This window comes from Hyperolius riggenbachi, chromosome 10 (genome assembly GCF_040937935.1).
Source record: "Hyperolius riggenbachi isolate aHypRig1 chromosome 10, aHypRig1.pri, whole genome shotgun sequence".
In the NCBI taxonomy this organism is placed as follows: Eukaryota; Metazoa; Chordata; class Amphibia; order Anura; family Hyperoliidae; genus Hyperolius; species Hyperolius riggenbachi.
Window position 1 is genome coordinate 149,116,709 of NC_090655.1, and position 19,510 is coordinate 149,136,218.

Sequence of the window (19,510 nt, forward strand, 5' to 3'; positions counted from 1 at the left end):
TCACTGCAGATCCATCGTGCTCCTATGGCAGAAGCACCAGGCGTGCATTGGTACGGTATTATTCTGCCAAATTCACTCCTGAACTGGATGCAGCAGGATGCCGGTCCGGCTGATACATTTCAGGAGGTAGTATGTGTGGCACACGTCACCACACGTTACATAGCAAATGGATGCAGGGATTTGGACTATGAGCAAAAGTACCCGATGAGGAGAAAAGTCTGTGTAGAGATTACCGGACTATGGGAAAATGCAGAAGGTTATGTTCTGTATGAGGTTTCAATCCCAGGCTGGGACAGTGTTGAGACAGACGGCATCCTGCAGGATGAGCTGTTTGCTGTCCCGAACTCCGCCCCTCATGCTTCACTGTACAAACCGCAGTGGGGACGTTGGGACACGGCCGGGATTCTATTGAACAAGTGAAAAGAAGGAAGTGGTGAGGGCATTTACTGCCCACGCCACCTTCAGACTACGGGAATGCTGATACACCTGACTAAATGACCTGAAGAAGCTGACAATGTTGACTTTGCAGATGCGTCCTGACATGAGTTGTCCGGTGTCCCAGACAAGCTGTGGGCACAATCTGACACTGACGTGGGCCTGATACAAAATTCAGAGGAGGTCATTGTAGTTGCTAAAGGTGCGTACCGGCCTTACAAAAAACAGTTCTGTCAGCCCACTGTTAAATATTTGGGACAACTCATTTCAGGTGCAGGACGTACTATTGAGGATACGCGGATACGAGCTATCCAAGATATACCAAAACCTGTGACAAAGAAAGACATGATGACGTTCCTTGGGACCCTTAACTACTGCAGGGCCTGGATTATCCATTGCTCAGCACTGGTTAAGCCTTTGTTCAATGCCATCCACACTGACCCAATGGCAATGACTGACAAAGTCACCTGGACAGATGACTTGACTATGGCATTTGAGAGGTGTAAGTCTGCACTGCAAGATCCTCTGGTTCTAGCCTTCCCTGATTACACGAAGGTTTTTAAACTGTATGTTGATTGCAAAGATAAATGCATGACAGCTGTGATGACACAAACTTGGGGAGACAAACAGAGGCCGCTAGGTTTTTATTCTAAACCTTTGGATCAGGTTGCATGTGCCTTGCCGTCTTGTGTACAAGCTGTTATTGCTGCTGCGATGGCTGTTGACATAACGGCCACCCTGGTCCTCTACCATCCACTAGAGGTTCTTGTTCCCCACGCAGTGCATGCTCTTGTTGCAGGATAAAATGACGTTACTTACTCCTGCCCGTCACTTGTATTGCACTGCCACTTTGCTGGGTCAGCCTCACCTTACAGTGAAACGCTGTACCACACTCAACCCAGCAACTTTACTCCCGATCCCCGCTGCAGAGGGTGTTGAGACCCAGCATGATTGTGTCACAGAGTCACAAAAGGTCTTTCTGCCCAGAGAAGACCTGAAGTCCGAACCAATACCCGGAAGTACGCTCGTCTTTGTCGATGGCTCTGCCTCCAAAGATGCCTTAGGAGTGAACAGAGTGGGATATGCTGTTGTTACCCTGGATGCTGTTTTGGAGTCTGGTCCTTTACCAATCTCCTACGCCGCACAAGCTGCAGAGATTCATGCACTCACTCGAGCCTGTGCGTTGCACGAGGGTGAAGTTCTCACTGTTTACACTGACAGCCAGTATGCGTTCTCTGCTTGCCATACCTACGCTGCACAGTGGCAGAACCGTGGCATGTTAACTGCGGCTGGGAAACCAGTCCGCCATAAAGACTTATGGCAACAGCTCCTTGATAGTGTACTGCTGCCCTCGCAGGTAGCTGTGGTAAAATGCATGGCACACATGCGTGATGACTCTGACGTTACCCGTGGCAACAATCTTGCAGATGCTGAGGCGAAAGTGGCGGCGCTGCGCCCTCTCCCAACTTCTGAGCCATCCCATCTCTTCTGCCCACTACAGCTGCCGCCTTCCCTTCACTCCCTGCCACTGATCCCTCTCTGCCATCAGCCCCCTCCCCTCTCATCATTCCATCCTCTGCAGCGATCACCACTGATCTTAGTAGAATTCCAGAACAATGCACCAGCAGCTGAAAAGGCTCAGTGGGGAAGGGCACATGCAACAGTTAATGATAGCGGCCTCCTCTGTGTCAATGATGCCTTCCCAGACTTTTGTACAGATTATTGGCTCGTGTTACATGGGGTCACCCATGTCTCAACGGGTGGTATGATGGCCATAGCCACCAAACATTTTTACTGTCTGGGCATAAGTATCTTTTTTAAAAAAGTTTGTCTCACAATGCACTGTATGTGCCCAGCACAACACAGGAAAGGGATTAAAGCCACCTATTGGTAAAACACCTACACCACATTACCCCTTTCATACCATTGCACTGGATTACATTGAACTCACTGCAAAAGGGCACCCATTCCCTGTTCAGGGACAGAATAGACAGCATCCTGTGACGGGAGGTGTTGGCTCCTGGGCCCTGGAGTGCGAGGAACATTTGCCTGAGCTCCAGTCAAGACAACGTCACAGCGGGTGGAGGGAATATTAGAGATTTTCCTCCATTCAAAGCGGGCACAAGCCCTGAACAGGATGATTGAGGAGCTAGATTAGGGAGAGTTGGGGCCCGCTTAATTCCCAGAGTTCTTTTAAAAAAAATATGTATAAAAGAGAGAGAAGAAATGGGAATCTTGGATACAGGATACTTTAAGACTCCAAGTGGAAAGGGAGTCATTATTTCTATGATTTTCATTGGGACATTGTGGATAGTGTTAGAAGCCCTAGAGCATTTCCAAACACCTCCTTCAGCCTTTCCACAAACTGATAATGTAACTCACAACCGACCAAGGGTTAAACGGGATGCCATAAATATAGGACTGATGCGAAGAGGACAGGTTGCTGTAACAAGAGAACACCAGAGCTTAGTGTTCTGGTATAATTCTTCACAAATACAAGTGGCGACTTACACCTTTGACTACTGCCAGGTTGTGCAACGTTGTAATTGGCACTGCAGCCTTTATGAAAAAGGACAATTTTTCATTTGTGTGACTGATGACCATTGGGGGTATGAATGTAGCTCGTGGAAAGCAGCTGCCTGGAACACAGGTACTGACTGGGGATACAGACCTGATCCTGCCATGACACGGATTGACAGAAATGGGGTGCCCCTTCGCTCAAGGATGACCTTAACAACAGCTGGGGGAGCCTGTATGCCTGGAAAACTAATAGATAGTTCCCAGCGCCTGACCCTGAATATAGAAAACCCGAGCCCTGGAGATGCAGGGACGTATGTGATAGGCATGCATGTCCCAGGGTATACAGGGGGGCCTCTGGGGAAGTTTTCGCTCAGGGACATGTACAAAAACCCTGAGTTTAAAGTCATGGAGCATGAGGATCAGGAACCATGGGTACAGGCCCTGGCTAACCCTACATTTGAGGAGACCATTGCCATGGAGACAGGATATTCAGATACTAACATGTGGCTTGAATGGATGAGGTACACAGCCAAGCAACACAATATGTCGGATTGTTATGTATGTGCAGGAGCAAGGCCACACCTTGGCGCTGTGCCACTTCCCCTTCCAGAGGGGGGTGAGAAATGTTTTCTGTCACTCTATAGGAGTAAGGGTCAAACCCCAGCCACAACAGATCCACTCTGTAAAATGTGGATAGACCGATACCCATTGAAGGAAGGTACCCCTGATCAAATTGACCACTCAGCAACTGTGTACAAGGGTAACTATACCTGTCATAACAGTACGAATTCAGGTGGAGTAGATGTGGGTGAATTTCCCCCTGGTTACTGTGCTGTAATGAAGCAAGCAGATCCTTTCCTACTATTTCATCAGACACACTCCCTTGGTGATATCTACTGGTTGTGCGGTGATCTTAAATTACGCCCTAGATTGCCACCAGTGTGGAAAGGTCACTGTGCACTGGCCAAACTCATTATGCCCATACATATGTTTAGAGAGAGTGACCAGGATTTTGAAAGAGAAGCCCACAAGATCTTTAACCAGCTGAGCGGTCTGGACGAGCTCAGCTCGTCCAACACCGCCAGCGGCTGCCGCTCAGGCCCTGCTGGGCCGATTTGAATGAAATAAAAAGCAGCACACGCAGCCGGCACTTTGCCAGCCGCGTGTGCTGCCTGATCGCCGCCGCTGTGCGGCGATTCGCCGCGAGCAGCGGCGAAAGAGGGTCCCCCCAGCCGCCTGAGCCCAGCGTAGCCGGCACAAAAAGTTCCGGCCAGCGCTAAGGGCTGGATCGGAGGCGGCTGACGTCACGACGTCGGCTGACGTCGATGACGTCACTCCGCTCGTCTCTATGGCGACGATATAAGCAAAACAAGGAAGGCCGCTCATTGCGGCCTTCCTTGTTTATTCTGGGCGCCGGAGGCGATCGGAAGATCGCCTCCGGAGCGCCCTCTAGTGGGCTTTCATGCAGCCAACTTTCAGTTGGCTGCATGAAATAGTTTTTTTTTTATTTAAAAAAAACCCTCCCGCAGCCACCCTGGCGATTTAATCAGAACGCCAGGGTGGTTAAGAGAGAACTTAAAGGTAACCTGGACCCACATGGCTTTTTGGATGCAATAGGTGTCCCCAGAGGGGTTCCAGATGAATTTAAGGCCAGAAACCCGGTGTGGGCAGGGTTTGAGTCTTTGATTCCACAGATCACCATTAACAAAAACGTGGAGTGGATAAACTACATATATTACAATCAGCAAAGATTTGTGAATTTCACGTGTGATGCTCTGCAGGGCATAGTTAATGAGTTAGGCCCAAACTCCAAAATGACATTTCAAAACAGAATGAGTCTGGACATGATGCTTGCCGAAAAAGGAGGAGTTTGCAAATTTCTGGGACTGGGCGGGGCCTGCTGTACCTACATTCCCAGTGAAACTGGCCCTGATGGACGGGTGACAGAAGCTTTGAGGAAACTGACTGACCTATCAGACGAGTTAAAAAGAAACTCTGGCGTATCAGATTCCTTTACAAAATGGTTCAATGACTGGTTTGGAAACTGGAAGGGTTTCCTAAAAAATGTTGGTACCATGATACTTATTGTGATACTCATGTTCAGTTTTTTGGCTTGTTGTGTTATACCCCTGGCCAGGAAATACTTGGGCAGTTTCATAAAGCAGAAAACTGATGCAGCCATGTTTTCACTCCAACATGAGGAATACAATGACAGTGAGGAGGAGGACAGCTTTATGGGGAAGCACAAATTCCCAAAGATTGACTTCTCAGTTGTGTAGATTGTTTGATATCTGATAAGATAGTACACTAGAAGCAGTAGGTGTTAAATAAACATATATATATATATATATATATATATATATATATATATATATATATATAAATATATATATATATATATATATATATATATATATATATATATATATATATATATATATATATATATATATATATATATATATATATATATATATATTTTGCAATGCTACAAGGCTACGATGAAAGCGACTGCTAGCTTCCATTATTTAAGAAGTGTTTCAAGTCTATGTAGTTGAACCCCTTGCCACCTTATACATATACATGTGCAACAGGGGGGTATGTTAATGTCATAGCTGTATGTTAATCCAAGTTTCATATATATGCACTTAATAGATATAAGGTGACACCAATGTTTAATAAGGCTAATGTAACACAGATGATTCAGATGAATAGAGTTACCCTTTAAAGTTAGTCTCAGATTCTTTCTCTGTAGACATGCTTTAGCTAAGACCTGGTACTGTGTGAGTTTTTGTCTTCTCAGGAATTTCTAAACAGATATGGCGTGCCTGATACTGCAACCTCCCATCGGGGGATGATTCGAGTCACGCAAGTAAAGGCCTTGAAAGTAACTATGGGAGCAGGATGCCGGAGAGATTGTGTGCTGTAGTCAAGACCAGGTGCAAGGCTGTGAGAATTCTCCGCCCTCTTGGAGTGAAAGAAGAAGACCCTTAGAGACATATATTATTATTGGACAAGTAAATTACATCATGACCACGTAATTCAGGGTATAAGAACTGGTGCACAGCGGAAGTTGAAGCAGAAACCTTAAACTGCCTTGACCCTTTTGCTAGGCTTATCTGGGTTTTCCTCATGTATACATGTGCTATTTTTTAATAAAGCCATAAGTTGTTTTTTCTTTGCATCTCCTGACTTATTTTTGAAATCTTGGTGTATTGGTAAGTAAGTGACTTCCACAAAGCCTAGGAAGGATGTTCATTTTCAGAACGTTAATTCTGCCTAACAATGACAGTCTCAGATTATTCCACTTAGTTAGGTCCTGTTGAATCTTAAGCATAAGTGGAATATGATTTAGGGTGAGCAGTTTAGTTAGGTCTGTAGGTATATTAATACCGAGATATTTAATGTGGTCAGTTTTCCATTTAATGGGGAAAGATTGCTGCAGGGTCTGTAATGTTTTATTTGTGAGGGAGATGTTTAGGGATTCGGTTTTAGAGATATTCATTTTAAAGTTGCTGATAGCAGAAAACCGTTCAACTTCCTGTAAGAAATTTGGGATGGAGACAATTGGGTTGGTTATATATAAAAGTAAATCATCTGCATATAAGGCTCATTTATATTCTTTGTTATGGGACTTAACCTCCTTAGCGGTAACCCCGAGCTGAGGTCAGGGTAAGCCGCCTCGGAGGATATCTCAGCCCCTGGTGGGGCGATTTAAAATCGGTAAAGTGCTGTACGCGCAGCTAGTAGTTTGCTAGCCACGCGTACAGCTTGATCGGCGCCGCCGCGCGGTGATCGGCCGCACGCAGCGGCGGAAGAGGGCCCCCCGCCAGAGCCCTGCGCTGCCCGGACCAATCACTCCCGGGCAGCGCAAAGGGCTGGATCCAGTGCGCCTGACGTCAGGACGTCCATGACGTCATTCCGATCATCGCCATGGCAACAGGAGAAGCCAAACAGGAGATTGCGTTCTATACGCGATCTCCTGTTTGCTGTTGTTGCCGGCGGCGATCGGACTAGAGGGACACATGCGCCCTCTAGTGGTGTTTCATGTAGCTACCACTCGGGTAGCTACATGAAACAGAAAAAAAAAAAAATACAAAAAATGTGTAATGCAGCCTCCTTGGCAAAAAAATTGAACCGCCAAGGAGGTTAAAACCTGAGATGTTGGTATTATTTCTTAAGGCAGTTGCGAAATGTTCCATGCATAATACAAACAGTAGTGGTGACAGGGGGCACCCCTGTCTCGTTCCGTTGTGAATTTTAAAGGCATCCGACAGGACCCCATTTGCTCTGACTCTAGCAGTAGGGCCATGATATAGGCCCAGTATTCTGTGTAAGGCCTTATGGCCCATCCCCAGGTTTTCCAGTACTCGTCTGAGATGGCCCCAGTGGATCCAGTTGAATGCCTTCTCTGCGTCAACCGACAGGAGACATAGGGGTACCCCCTGTTTTAGCTCTCGCCAATACAGATCTTGTTTTGAGAGTATTATCTCTTGCTTCCCGTGATTGTGTGAACCCTACCTGATCTGTGCGTAGTATGGGGGGTAAGGAAGATTTACGTCTTTCAGCTATGAGCTTGACAAACAGTTTAATGTCGATATTGATTCATGATATGGGTCTATAGTTGCTGCAGGTTGAATGGTCTTTGCCTGGTTTTGGAATGACTGTAATGTAAGCCTGTACGGACTGGGTAGGGAAGGGGGTGTCAGCTGAGATGGAGTTGAATGAAGCCAGTATGAAGGGGATTTATTCTGAGGCGAGGGCTTTATAAAAAGCGGCTGTGAAGCCATCCGGGCCTGGGCTTTTCCCAACCTTCAGAGATCTTATTGCTGAAAGAAGTTCAGTATCTGTAAAGTCTTCCTCTAAAGCCTCGATCTCCTCCTGCTCAAGGGGGGGGGGGGGGGGGATATTAGAGGATTGTATGTAATCATCAATTTTACTTCCTAGCTAATGCTGCATACACACTTGAGATAAAAGTCTTTGGAAAAGGCAAGATCACAGACCAATTTTACCTCCTTCCATGTAGTATGAAAGCATACTCTACACAGTCTATTCTATGGAGCTGCACTCCCCATCAGATAAAATCTTTGCAAGATGCGGCACACAAAGATGCCCGTATACATTCAAAAGATCATTATCTGCAAAAGATCTGTTTCTGCAAAAGATCCATTCCTGCAAAATGCATTCATAGTCTATGAGATCTGCAGATCCTCATGCACGCCTTGTTTAACAGGCAATCATCTGCAGATCATCTGCAGATCAGATCCACCAGGATGGATTTTCAGATCTGCGGATGATTGCGAGATATGCAGATGAAGTCTGTTAAACAAAGTGTGTATGAGGATCTGCAGATCTCAGACTATGAATGTATTTTGCAGGAATGCATCTTTTGCAGGAAGAGATCTTTTGCAGATAATGATCTTTTGAATGTCTACAGCATCTTTGTCTGCAGCATCTTGCAAAGATTTTAGCTGATGGGGAGTGCAGCTTCATAGAATAGACTGTAGAGTATGGCTCTCATACTACATGAAAGGGGGTAAAATTGGTCTGTGATCTTGCCTTTTCCAAAGACTTTTATTTCAAGTGTGTATGCAGCATTAGTCTGAGGAAGCTGGTGATATTTGCCACGGATAGAATATAGGTCTTGGTAATAGGATTTAAAGGTGTCCGCAATGTCAGTGGGTTTAGTTTTAAGCGTGTTATCTTTCACTCTAATGGAAGGAATGTACGTAGAGGGTTGTCTTGGATGTATATAATTAGCCGGTATTGTCCCACATTTGTCCGCTTTTTCAAATAGCATGCCCTGGAATCTCTCCCTGTCTCTGAGGGATTTTTGGTCTAGTAGGGATAGCAATTTCTGCCTTGCGTTTGATAGCTGAAGGGAAACAATCTTGACTGCCCCTATCTTTTTAAAATAGCTGTTCCAGGACGGCCACCTCTTTAAATAGAGATTCTATTTGCGCTGTTCTCTCTTTTTTGATTCTGGTACCATGAGAGATGCACCTCTTAGGGTGCATTTGAGAGCTTCCCATTTCAAAGGGGCTGCTGTTTAATCATTCTCATGATTCTGCGAAAAGTATGAAATGGTGCTTCTAAGAGCATCCATACATTCAGGGTCTTTGAGAAATCACGCGCTGGTTTCCACTGGCGTCTTAACAATAATCTACTGAAAGATTCTCATTGAGCAAGTCACTGGCGCATGGTCTGACCATACCCTCGTGCCTATGTGTGAGTCTGTGATCTCATCTAAAATGGAGTGAGATAGTAGCAGGTAGTCCAATCTACTAAAAGACTTGAGGACTGAGGAGAAATATGTGAAGTCCTGTGTTTTGGGATTAAGAGTTCTCCAGCAGTCAGCAAGCCTTAGGCCACATACAGACATCAGACCATAGTCTTTTGAAAATTAAAGATCACAGACCAATCTTACCACCCTTCATGTAGTATGAGAGCCATACTCTACACAGTCTATTCTATGGAGCTGAACTCCCCATCAGAAAAAAAAAATCTTTGCAAGATGCTGCACACACGGATCTGTACAGACACAAAAGATCAGTATCTGCAAAAGATCTGTTCCTGCCAAGAATCCATTCCTGCAAATTGCAGTGATAGTCTATAAGATCTGCAGATCATCATACACACATAATTTAACTGACATTCATCTGCAGATCAGATCCACCAGGATGGATTTTCAGATCTGCGGATGATTGCTTGATCTGCAGATGAATGTCAGTTAAATCATGTGTGTATGATGATCTGCAGATCTCATAGACTATCATTGCAATTTGCAGGAATGGATTTTTGTCAGGAACAGATCTTTTGCAGATACTGATCTTTTGTGTCTGTACAGCATCTTTGTGTGCAGCATCTTGCAAAGATTTTTTTCTGATGTGGAGTTCAGCTCCATAGAAAAGACTGTGTAGAGTATGGCTCTCATACTACATGAAGGGTGGTAAGATTGGTCTATGATCTTTCATTTTCCAAAGACCATAGTCTGATGTGTGTATGAGCCTTTAGTTCAAATAGTTTTTGTTTAATGGCTGTCAGTTTGCAGTGAGGCAACGAGGAGTGACCTGTTGAAGGAGTCTTTTGCGGGGTCGAGACAGATTAAGATCTGCTCCAATTATGATTTTCCCTTCAGCGAATCTCTAGTTTAGACAAGAATTGCAGCAACCACTTGCCCTGATTGGTATTGGGGAGATACAAGTTCGCTATTGTATAAGGGGCACCATATAATTCAATATTTATGAAGACAAATCTGCCCTCATCATCTATAAGTTGTTTTTTAAGGATAAAAGGGAGTGTTTTATGTAACCCTATAGAGGTTCCTCTTGCTTTAGTAGTAGGATTGGTGCTGTGAAACCAGGTGGGGTATTGTTTTGTGGGCATTTTAGGTATGTGATTTAATTTGAAATGTGTTTCTTGTAGAAGAATAAAAAGGGATTTTTCTTTGTGTAGAAAATTTAGTATTGGAGTTCTCTTATGGGGTTATTCAGGCCATTAACGTTGTACGTGGTGACTTTTAGTTCACTCATGATGTGTTAGGGGGGTTATGATGCGTGGTTTGAGGGAGGGTGATAGAGGCTTTACTTGTGTGGAGTTTAGTGAGGGTATTGCCAAGAAACAGGGGGGAGACAAACTTACAACAAACAACAGTAAGGGTGCGTTTCCACTAGTGCGGTGGGAAATCGCCGCGGATTCTCCGGACCAATTCGCATGCAGGAGCGAAATCGCATGCGGTTGTATGCGAATTTTACTACGAATTTGCATACGATTTCGAATGGATGACGCTGTGTGCGAATTTAACCATGTCAGTGCCTGTGTGCTTTTTCATTAATTCCATGCGAAATCGTATGCGAATTCGCATGAAAATTCGCATGAAAAAACACCATGCGAATTCCCTATTAAATACATTGTATGCGAATCGCATGCGTGTGTGCGGTGTCCGAATTCGGATGGCTCTGCTGAGCAGATTTTTCCTGCACAAGAAAACGCTCCGTTTTCCTGACAAGTGGACACAGGCTCATTCACTTTTATTGGTTATGCGAATTTGCATGCGGGGAACGCATGCAAATTCGCGTTAGTGGAAACGCACCCTAAAACTACCGTGAAAAGGTGTATAATGGACACCATTCTGTGAGGCCCTGTCCCATACGGGGATGGATAATCATCCCCGGGTGGGGGAGGGCAGCCCAGAGCAAGGATTAACCACATTTTGGTCTTGTGATCTTAAAAAGATCTTTCCTATCGAGTGTGTGTGTGTGTGTGTGGGGGGGGGGGGGGTTGAAAGGAGCAGACAGTGTCTCCCTGGAGCCAGGACCCTACACTCCCGACCCTGCTTGACTACAGTTAACAGTTGCACATGAATAGAGGCTATATATCTTAAAACTAAATAACAGCCATAGAGGAACTTCTATTGCAGCGGCATTTCCCAGCAGTACCATGAATAACATATTAAAAGGTGCACTTCTAAGTAATAACATGTTAATATTCTGTTCAGCCCTATAACGACAATTAGCTGCTTGTTGCTTATCAAATCTTAACGTCAGAACATTTCAACTATACAATTTTTGTATGTTTGTAGATTGTTACCCACAGTATGTTTGAAAGATGAGTCTTGAAGGAAACTTTGCCCTTCATAAACTTTTTGCTGTAACCGCACAGAACAAGATGGTCAAACTTATGAGAAAAAAGGGTAATGAAAATTATAAAAAAAAAAAAAGGGATAATTAGCGGATGAGTCTTTGCAATAAACAAGACTGATAGGAGATCGTTCCATATAGTCTGTACTTAGATGATTGGGGCGCCATATGTTAACAGGTCCTGTATGGCTATGGAAGTTCGGGCAGGTATATATGAGCTGATTAACCATGAAGGAGAATCAAATGACTGTGATATGACGACAGTATTGAAGTTTAAATGCAATGAGAGACTGGGATAGTGCTATGTTCTGTACTAACGGGCTAAGATATGTTAAAGTGAGAAACAGAGTGGAAGCCACCTGGTCTCGTAAGGATCGGCAAAAGTCCTCCATGAAAGTTCACTACTCACGTTGTGTGCTTCTGTTATTGCGGCGAGCGTTCTTCCAATGGGGTCTTTGAGGAAGCGGTGTGCTCTGATCGGTGTTCTCTGAGTGAAAAGGCCAATCTGATATCTCAAAGGTGGAGAGAGCCAGAGCTTTTATCTTGGGCGCATCTAAAGGATCTTTCAAGATGTGTGTCTGGCCGCCATGCCGAATTTGCAGACTGAAGGGGTAGCCCCATTTGTATGGGATGCTCCTTTCCTGAAGAAGCGTGAGAAGCGGCTTCAGGGACCTCCGCATCTGTAGAGTAAGTTTAGAGAGGTCTGAGAGGAGTGTAATGCGGGCTCCATCAAAATCAATACTGCCCTTTTCGTGTGCCGCCGCCATGATGTCGTCCTTGATTATGTAGCGGTGAACCCGGCAGATTACATCTCTGGGTCTATCTGGATTCGTGCTGATCGGTGCTAAGATGTGAGCTCTGTCGAGTTCTATATTATGGTCCACTTGTCTCCCCAAAAATTGATTAAAGATGCCGACCAGAGTGGGCACTAAATCAGCTTGTTTTGTTGATTCCGGGATGCCTCTTACTCTGATGTTTCTTCTCTGTCTGTTTTCTTGATCATCAAATTTCATATAGAGATCCTTAATCTGACTGTCATGGTGATTTAGTTCAGCTTGTTGTTTTTCTTGTGTGCGCGCCATTTTGTCTACCTCCTTTTCTGCATCATCAACTCTGTGGCCTATTTGCTTTATGTCGCTTTTGATATCTGCCATCTCTTTTCTGTAAGTGGCTTCTATTCTACTGACATAGTTCTCTAGGTCATCTTTGGTAGGCAGGGCTCGTATATAATCGTGTAAGTCCATCTCTATGTAAGATCCGGAGCTACCCGAGGTGTGCGGGAGACAGTGTTATGGTAGGTCCCTCCATTCTGTCTATGTCAGGTGCTGGGGAGATTGGCTGGGGTGAATCTCCCCCTTTGCGCTTCATTGTCAGTGCTACTGTAGGGGTGGTATGTGGAGAGCTTTGCTTTGAGCTTACCGAATGTGTCGGCGAGGGTATGCCACTGGAGTCTGCCTTTTCTGAGGTCGTACTATGGGTCGGAGAGGCCTGCGCCTTTCTTCCATTGGCTTTGCGCGGCAAGGGCCGTCCTGTAGCTTGTGTCTGCTGCGATGAATTTCGGCCCGGACTTGGCGCTTGTACTTGCGAGGCCTGCTCTTCTAGAAGTCTGTCATTGGTAGAAGAGTTATGCTCCGGTGAGCAAGCTGGCGTAGTCTCCATACCTCTATGCTCTTGAACAGGCGCCATCTTAGATGAGTGTGGCGGGGTGAGGTTCGTCACTAGCGGCTTCAGAAATCTCTTGATCTGCGATCTTCTGTTCTTGCTGGGTGAATGCTTGGCTTGTTTGCGTTTGGTGCTCCCCATAAATGTTAAATTTAGCCTCTATTGTGTGCAGGATCGGGGTCTACAGCCGTCTAGGCAGCGGGAGCTCTTACAGCACAAGTACACAAATATTCAACCTCTCTCTGTCCTTGGGTGTAGTTCCATCATGCCTTAAATCTACAACCATTGTGCCAGTCCCAAAAAATCCTAGGATAACCTGTCTTAATGATTATCGACCAGTTGCTCCAACCCCTGTCATCGCCAAGTGCTTTGAACGACTGGTAGCCACACACATCAAGGCCTCCATCCCAGCAAATCTAGACCAACACCAGTTTGCTTACCGAACAAATAGATCGACTGAGGATGCCATGTGTGTAGCTCTCCATGCTGCCCTCTCACACCTGGAAAAGCCCAACTCCTATGTTAGGATGCTCTTTGTTGACTACAGCTCAGCATTTAACACCATTATACCTAGCCAGCTGACCAACAAACTCCATGCACTAGGTCTTGCTCCCTCCATATGTACTTGGTTATTGGACTTCCTTACTAATCGCCCTCAAACTGTCAGACTAGGAAAACAGACATACTCCACCCTTACCCTGAGCACTGGCGTGCCACAGGGCTGTGTATTAAGCCCTCTCCTCTATGCACTTTTCACCCATGACTGCCAGCCTATCCATACCTCAAACGTAATTGTTAAGTTTGCAGATGATACGACTGTCATTGGGCTTATATCAGACAATGAGGAAGCTGCATACAGAGAAGAAGTTAGGAACCTGACTGCATGGTGCGACATTAACAACCTGTTATTAAATACAAAGAAGACCAAAGAAATTATTCTGGACTTTAGGACCACCAAAAAGACTACTCACCTACCGCTAATGATCAATGCAGAGGCTATGGAGAGAGTTTCCAGCTTCAAATTTTTGGGAGTCACCATCGCAGAGAACATGTCCTGGGCTGACAATGCTTTAGCTCTAACTGGCAAAGCACAACAACGCCTCTACTTTCTGAGAAAAAACTAAGGAGCACTAACCTCCCACAGAAGCTGCTGGTTAATTTCCACAGATGCACTATAGAAAGCGTTCTGACCAATTGCATGACGGCCTGGTACAACAGCTGCACGAAGGCTACTAGAGAAGCCCTGCAGCGAGTTGTTAAAACAGCAGAAGCCATCATTGGCACTGAACTACCATCACTGGAACTTTTGTATAATACTCGCAGCTTGAGAAGGGCCAAAAACATTATCAAAGACAACACTCACCCTGGAAATGCCTTTTTTGAGCTCCTTCCATCAGGTAAACGTTTTAGATCAATCCGCACACACACAAACAGACTGAAAGACAGCTTTTTCCCATCCGCCATAAACTTGATAAACTCTGAATCCTCTCTGAAATAATTAACACTGTGTACAAATTGTTTAAACATCTGTAATACCTGGCATACTTGTATAATTTCTTCTCTTCCTTGTTACTATCACTATGTTCCTTATATGCACCGTGGGGTTGTCATGAAAAGTAATTTCGTTGTGTTACACAATGACAATAAAGTGAATTGAATTGAATTGAAGTCTTGTCCGCGCCATAGGCAAGCCACGCCCCCCATCTTACTAAGACTTTTAAAGGAAACCAGAGACAGAGAATAGTGAAAGTTTTATACATACCTGGGGCTTCCTGCAGCCCCATCCGCACGGATCACTCCCATGGCTCCGTTCTCAGCCTTCTCCAGCTCTGGTACCAGGTCCAATAACTTCGGCCAGTCGCAGCCAGTCTGAGCATCCGCAGTGCGTCTCTCTGGTGGAGAATAGTACTGTGCAGGCCCCAGGTATGTATAAAACTTTCACTATTCTTTGTCTCTGGTACACTTTGACAATGTGCTGAAATAGTTTTCCCTTGCAGCCTGTTTACCATTCATGATGCAAGTTCATGGAAACAAATCTAGACTTAATGCTTCAGTGACTTTATATTGTGCTGGATAATATGTTATGAAAGAATATGAGGAATCAGAGAGAATTAGAGGGGCAGGTTTGGAAGGGTTACTCTACTGTATATATTTTTGACTGGCATGGAAAAGTACTGAACTCTTAATCAACCGCCAGAGACAGAAGAAAAAGTTGATCACATCATGACTTTTTACCTCAGTTTCCAATTAGCATTTTCAGAGAAGTACTGTACAGCTCATCCAACAGGCATGCTGTGTGAGAAATCTTGTACCTTGCTGTTATTGGGAGGTGCCCTCTAGGATATAAAGGCGCACACACTGCAACTGTAACAAACTAGATCAGAGGGAACCACAGTCTGCTTTCCAGAATCCACACTGCAGAACCATGTCAGGCTTCTTAAACCAGGCACAGCAGAAAGCGCAGCAAGCACAGCAAAAAGCACAGGAAACTGGTAAGAGCTATTTATTCTCCACCTCACCAGGAAGATAACTGAGAAGTCAAACTAATGTTTTCATCACAGAATAGAATTTGGATTAACTAAGTAGCATTGTACATCCATGTGATTATGGAATTACCAAATGCATTTACAGCAGAAAACACTGAAAGTACAATATATGTCTGCATGCTCACAATCCTCTTGCAGAAGTGATTGTTCAACGATGTGCAGGCAGCACCTGATTTTTTAGGGGCTTTTTAGAAACATACTAAATGGTAGCATAAAAAGAACAGTCTGTGTTCACTCTATGTCTATTGCTGTGCACTGCTTTACTGTATGTGAATGTAGTGCCCATACAATTGTTTGGACCTGTTCCCAGCTCTGCGTTGTAATGGACCATATTGTTTAAATGCACTTTCTACAGTGTGTTTCTGCATAATGTGTCTGAGCATGTTACCATAATCTTCATGCTATGAAATACGCTATAAGGTGCACATTACAGTATAACGCAATGAAATAAGATTTTAAATGAGAAGTGCTATACTAGACAAACAATCTAAAACTGAGGCGGTTTAGTTCAACTGCATATTTGTAGGCGATGCACCTTCAATATTATAATGTGCAGAGTGTGAATTGCTTTATGCCCACATAGCGTGAACTTTAGACTAAAGGTTGGCACTATGCAATTAAAAGAAAATAGATTAGATGTTAGATTCAATATAAACAGGAATTCTTATGAAATTTTATTTAACAAGAAGGACATGTTAGTCAATGCTCATTTATTTTATCATTGGAACATTGATCTGGACATGTTCATTCGTTACTGCATTAACCAGCCACTCTGTTGAGCAGCTACTGAAAACAAAGGAGAAAGGGGTGGGAGCTTCCCAGAAAACAGAAGCAGATTAGTCTTTTTCAAAAATGACATAACAGACAGGTTGTTCATCTGCCATCATTTTGGCACTAGTAGTGACATGAATGACACATATATAGTGTGTAAGAAGCATTCTCTGTGTACTGCAGACTTTAATTTTTCGTGAAGTAGGAAGTGGTGGGTTTACTTGAATTACTAGTGAAACATTTTGCTGATTATTCAAGTGGCTTCCACAGTCTAAGCCTTGGTTCACACACCAAATATAAAAAAAAAAAAAAAAAAAAAAAAAAAAAGGGAGGTCCAGTTCTGTCGGTTTTGCCAGTTGGCATCAGTTTTGTATGCATTTCTATGACTATGTTCACACATAAATCTATACATATCCGGTCCAGTCCTGTCAGTTTTATATGTTTCTATGGCTACGTTCATGCATAAAAGCTGTACATTTGCAGTCTGGTCAAGTAAAACTAATAGAAAACTGATGCAAAACTGACAGGACAGGAAACGTACAGATTTATGTGTGAACCAAGTCTAAGGGTGCATTTCTACTATGTGGATGCTTTCTGCATCTGGATTTCAGCTTCTTCCAGCAGCAAGGGCCGACACTCCCATAGAGGCAAATGCATTTGCTCCAGGGCCCCCAACCTCTGCATGAGCCCAGCACCGCTGACCCTGCTAAATGCTGCCTGCTCCCCTGCTCGCTCTGCTCCCTGGGGCCCCTGCTAACAAGCAGCAGCGGCAATTACTCACCTTTTCCAGCGGACATCATAGACCAGGCACTCTTGCCATGTTGTCGTCCACCTCCTCTATGACCCGGCGCGTGTTTACAAATAACGCGCGCCAGATCATAGAGGAGGTGGAGGACAACATGGCAAGAGTGCCAGGACTGTGCCATCCGCCAGAAGTAGTGAGTAACTGCTGCTGCAACTTATTAGCAAGGGCCCCGGGAAACAGAGGTAATCACCGGGAAGGGGGGTGTTCGGACGGGGCCCCCCATTCAATTTGCCCCAGGGCCCCTTATGCCGGCCCTGCCCGCAGCTGTCTTCTGGGACAATGTGGAAGTCTGGATGCAGCTTTACACTGCCCTGCGGGGGAATGGGATGTGAGCTGCAGAAATGTGCACCATTATATCCATATTTATCTGCACAATGCATCGTATCGCTCCACAAGGGCACAACCGCATTCAATGGACACTACACATGATATAAATTTTGCATCTAGTGGAAACAGGCCCTAAATGAGGTGAGGGGAGATATCCAGAACTGGACGTGTAAATATTTAATGCACTTGAAATATTTAGCATGTTAGTGGGCTGTTACATTCCACTACAAAATGCTTTTGCTATAAGGTTTTTGCTGCAAGTGCTAAGTCCCTTTTAGCTGTACTGAATGTGGCAGAAGCACAATATCACACAGACACACACACACACACACACACACAGACAGACACACAGACAGACAGACACACAGACAGACACACAGACAGACAGACAGACAGACACACAGACAGACAGACAGACACACAGACAGACAGACACACAGACAGACAGACAGACACACACACAGACAGACACACACACAGACAGACACACACACAGACAGACAGACAGACAGACAGACAGACAGACAGACAGACACACACACAGACACACACACACACAGACAGACAGACAGACAGACAGACAGACAGACAGACACACAGACACACAGACACACAGACACACAGACACACAGACACACAGACACACACAGACACACAGACACACAGACACACACAGACACACACAGACACACACAGACACACACAGACACACACAGACACACACAGACACACACAGACACACACAGACACACACAGACACACACAGACACACACAGACACACACAGACACACACAGACACACACAGACACACACAGACACACACAGACACACACAGACACACACTTTGCGATTCCACATGAAGCCAACCAGTGGGGTAATTCAATTTTCTCAAGTTTAAAAATCTTGCATGTCTCATGATTCTACTAGAATAAAATTTTGAAACAATTGTTAATTATTATTATGAATTGTTATAAAAGATACATATGGGCTTTTACTTTGCCGACTTAAATAGCTACCAGTTCTTGGGTTTTCAAGTCCACCCTATGGCTTCACAATTTAACCATTTCAGCCTGCGGGGATTTTTCACCTTATGCAGCAGAGCAATTTTCACCTCCCATTCATTCACTAATAACTTTATCACTACTTATCACAATTTATTGATCTATAGCTTGTTTTTTTCCGCCACTAATTAGGCTTTCTTTGGGTGGTACATTTTGCTAAGAATTTTTTTTTTTATAAATGCATTTTAACAGGATTAATAAGAAAAAAAAGGAAAAAAATCATTATTTCTCAGTTTTTGGCCATTATAGCTTTAAAATAATCCACGCTACCATAATTAAAACCTATAGCTTTTATTTGCCCGTTTGCCTCACTACTGCCAGCAGCCACCGTGCCCATCATATTTTGTCCCAGGCCAACCACTGTCAGCGTGTTTGTGCCAGGACACAGAGGGCAGCCTTTTTCCTGCTGCGAAAACTTGTGCCAATCATAAAAAGCACAGTTTATTGCATTTTACGGTTGCTTATTGTTGAAAAAAAATAAAAAGCAGTACTTTCAGTGCCAGCTGGGAACAGTTAAGTGTGCAGTTTTTCCCCCCATACACGTATGCCTTTTTTGGGGAGTTTTATTTGTTTTATTGGCAGTCAAGTATAATTGGCACACTGCTCTGCAAACATGAGTCCCTGCTTTTTCATAAGATCTATGTGTAAATGCCCCCCACTATTTCCAACCCATTTTGCAGAAGTTTCCCTCATTTTGCAAGTTTTTTCAGGCCTGCAAAGCAGGCATGCTCAGGTCCCCATTG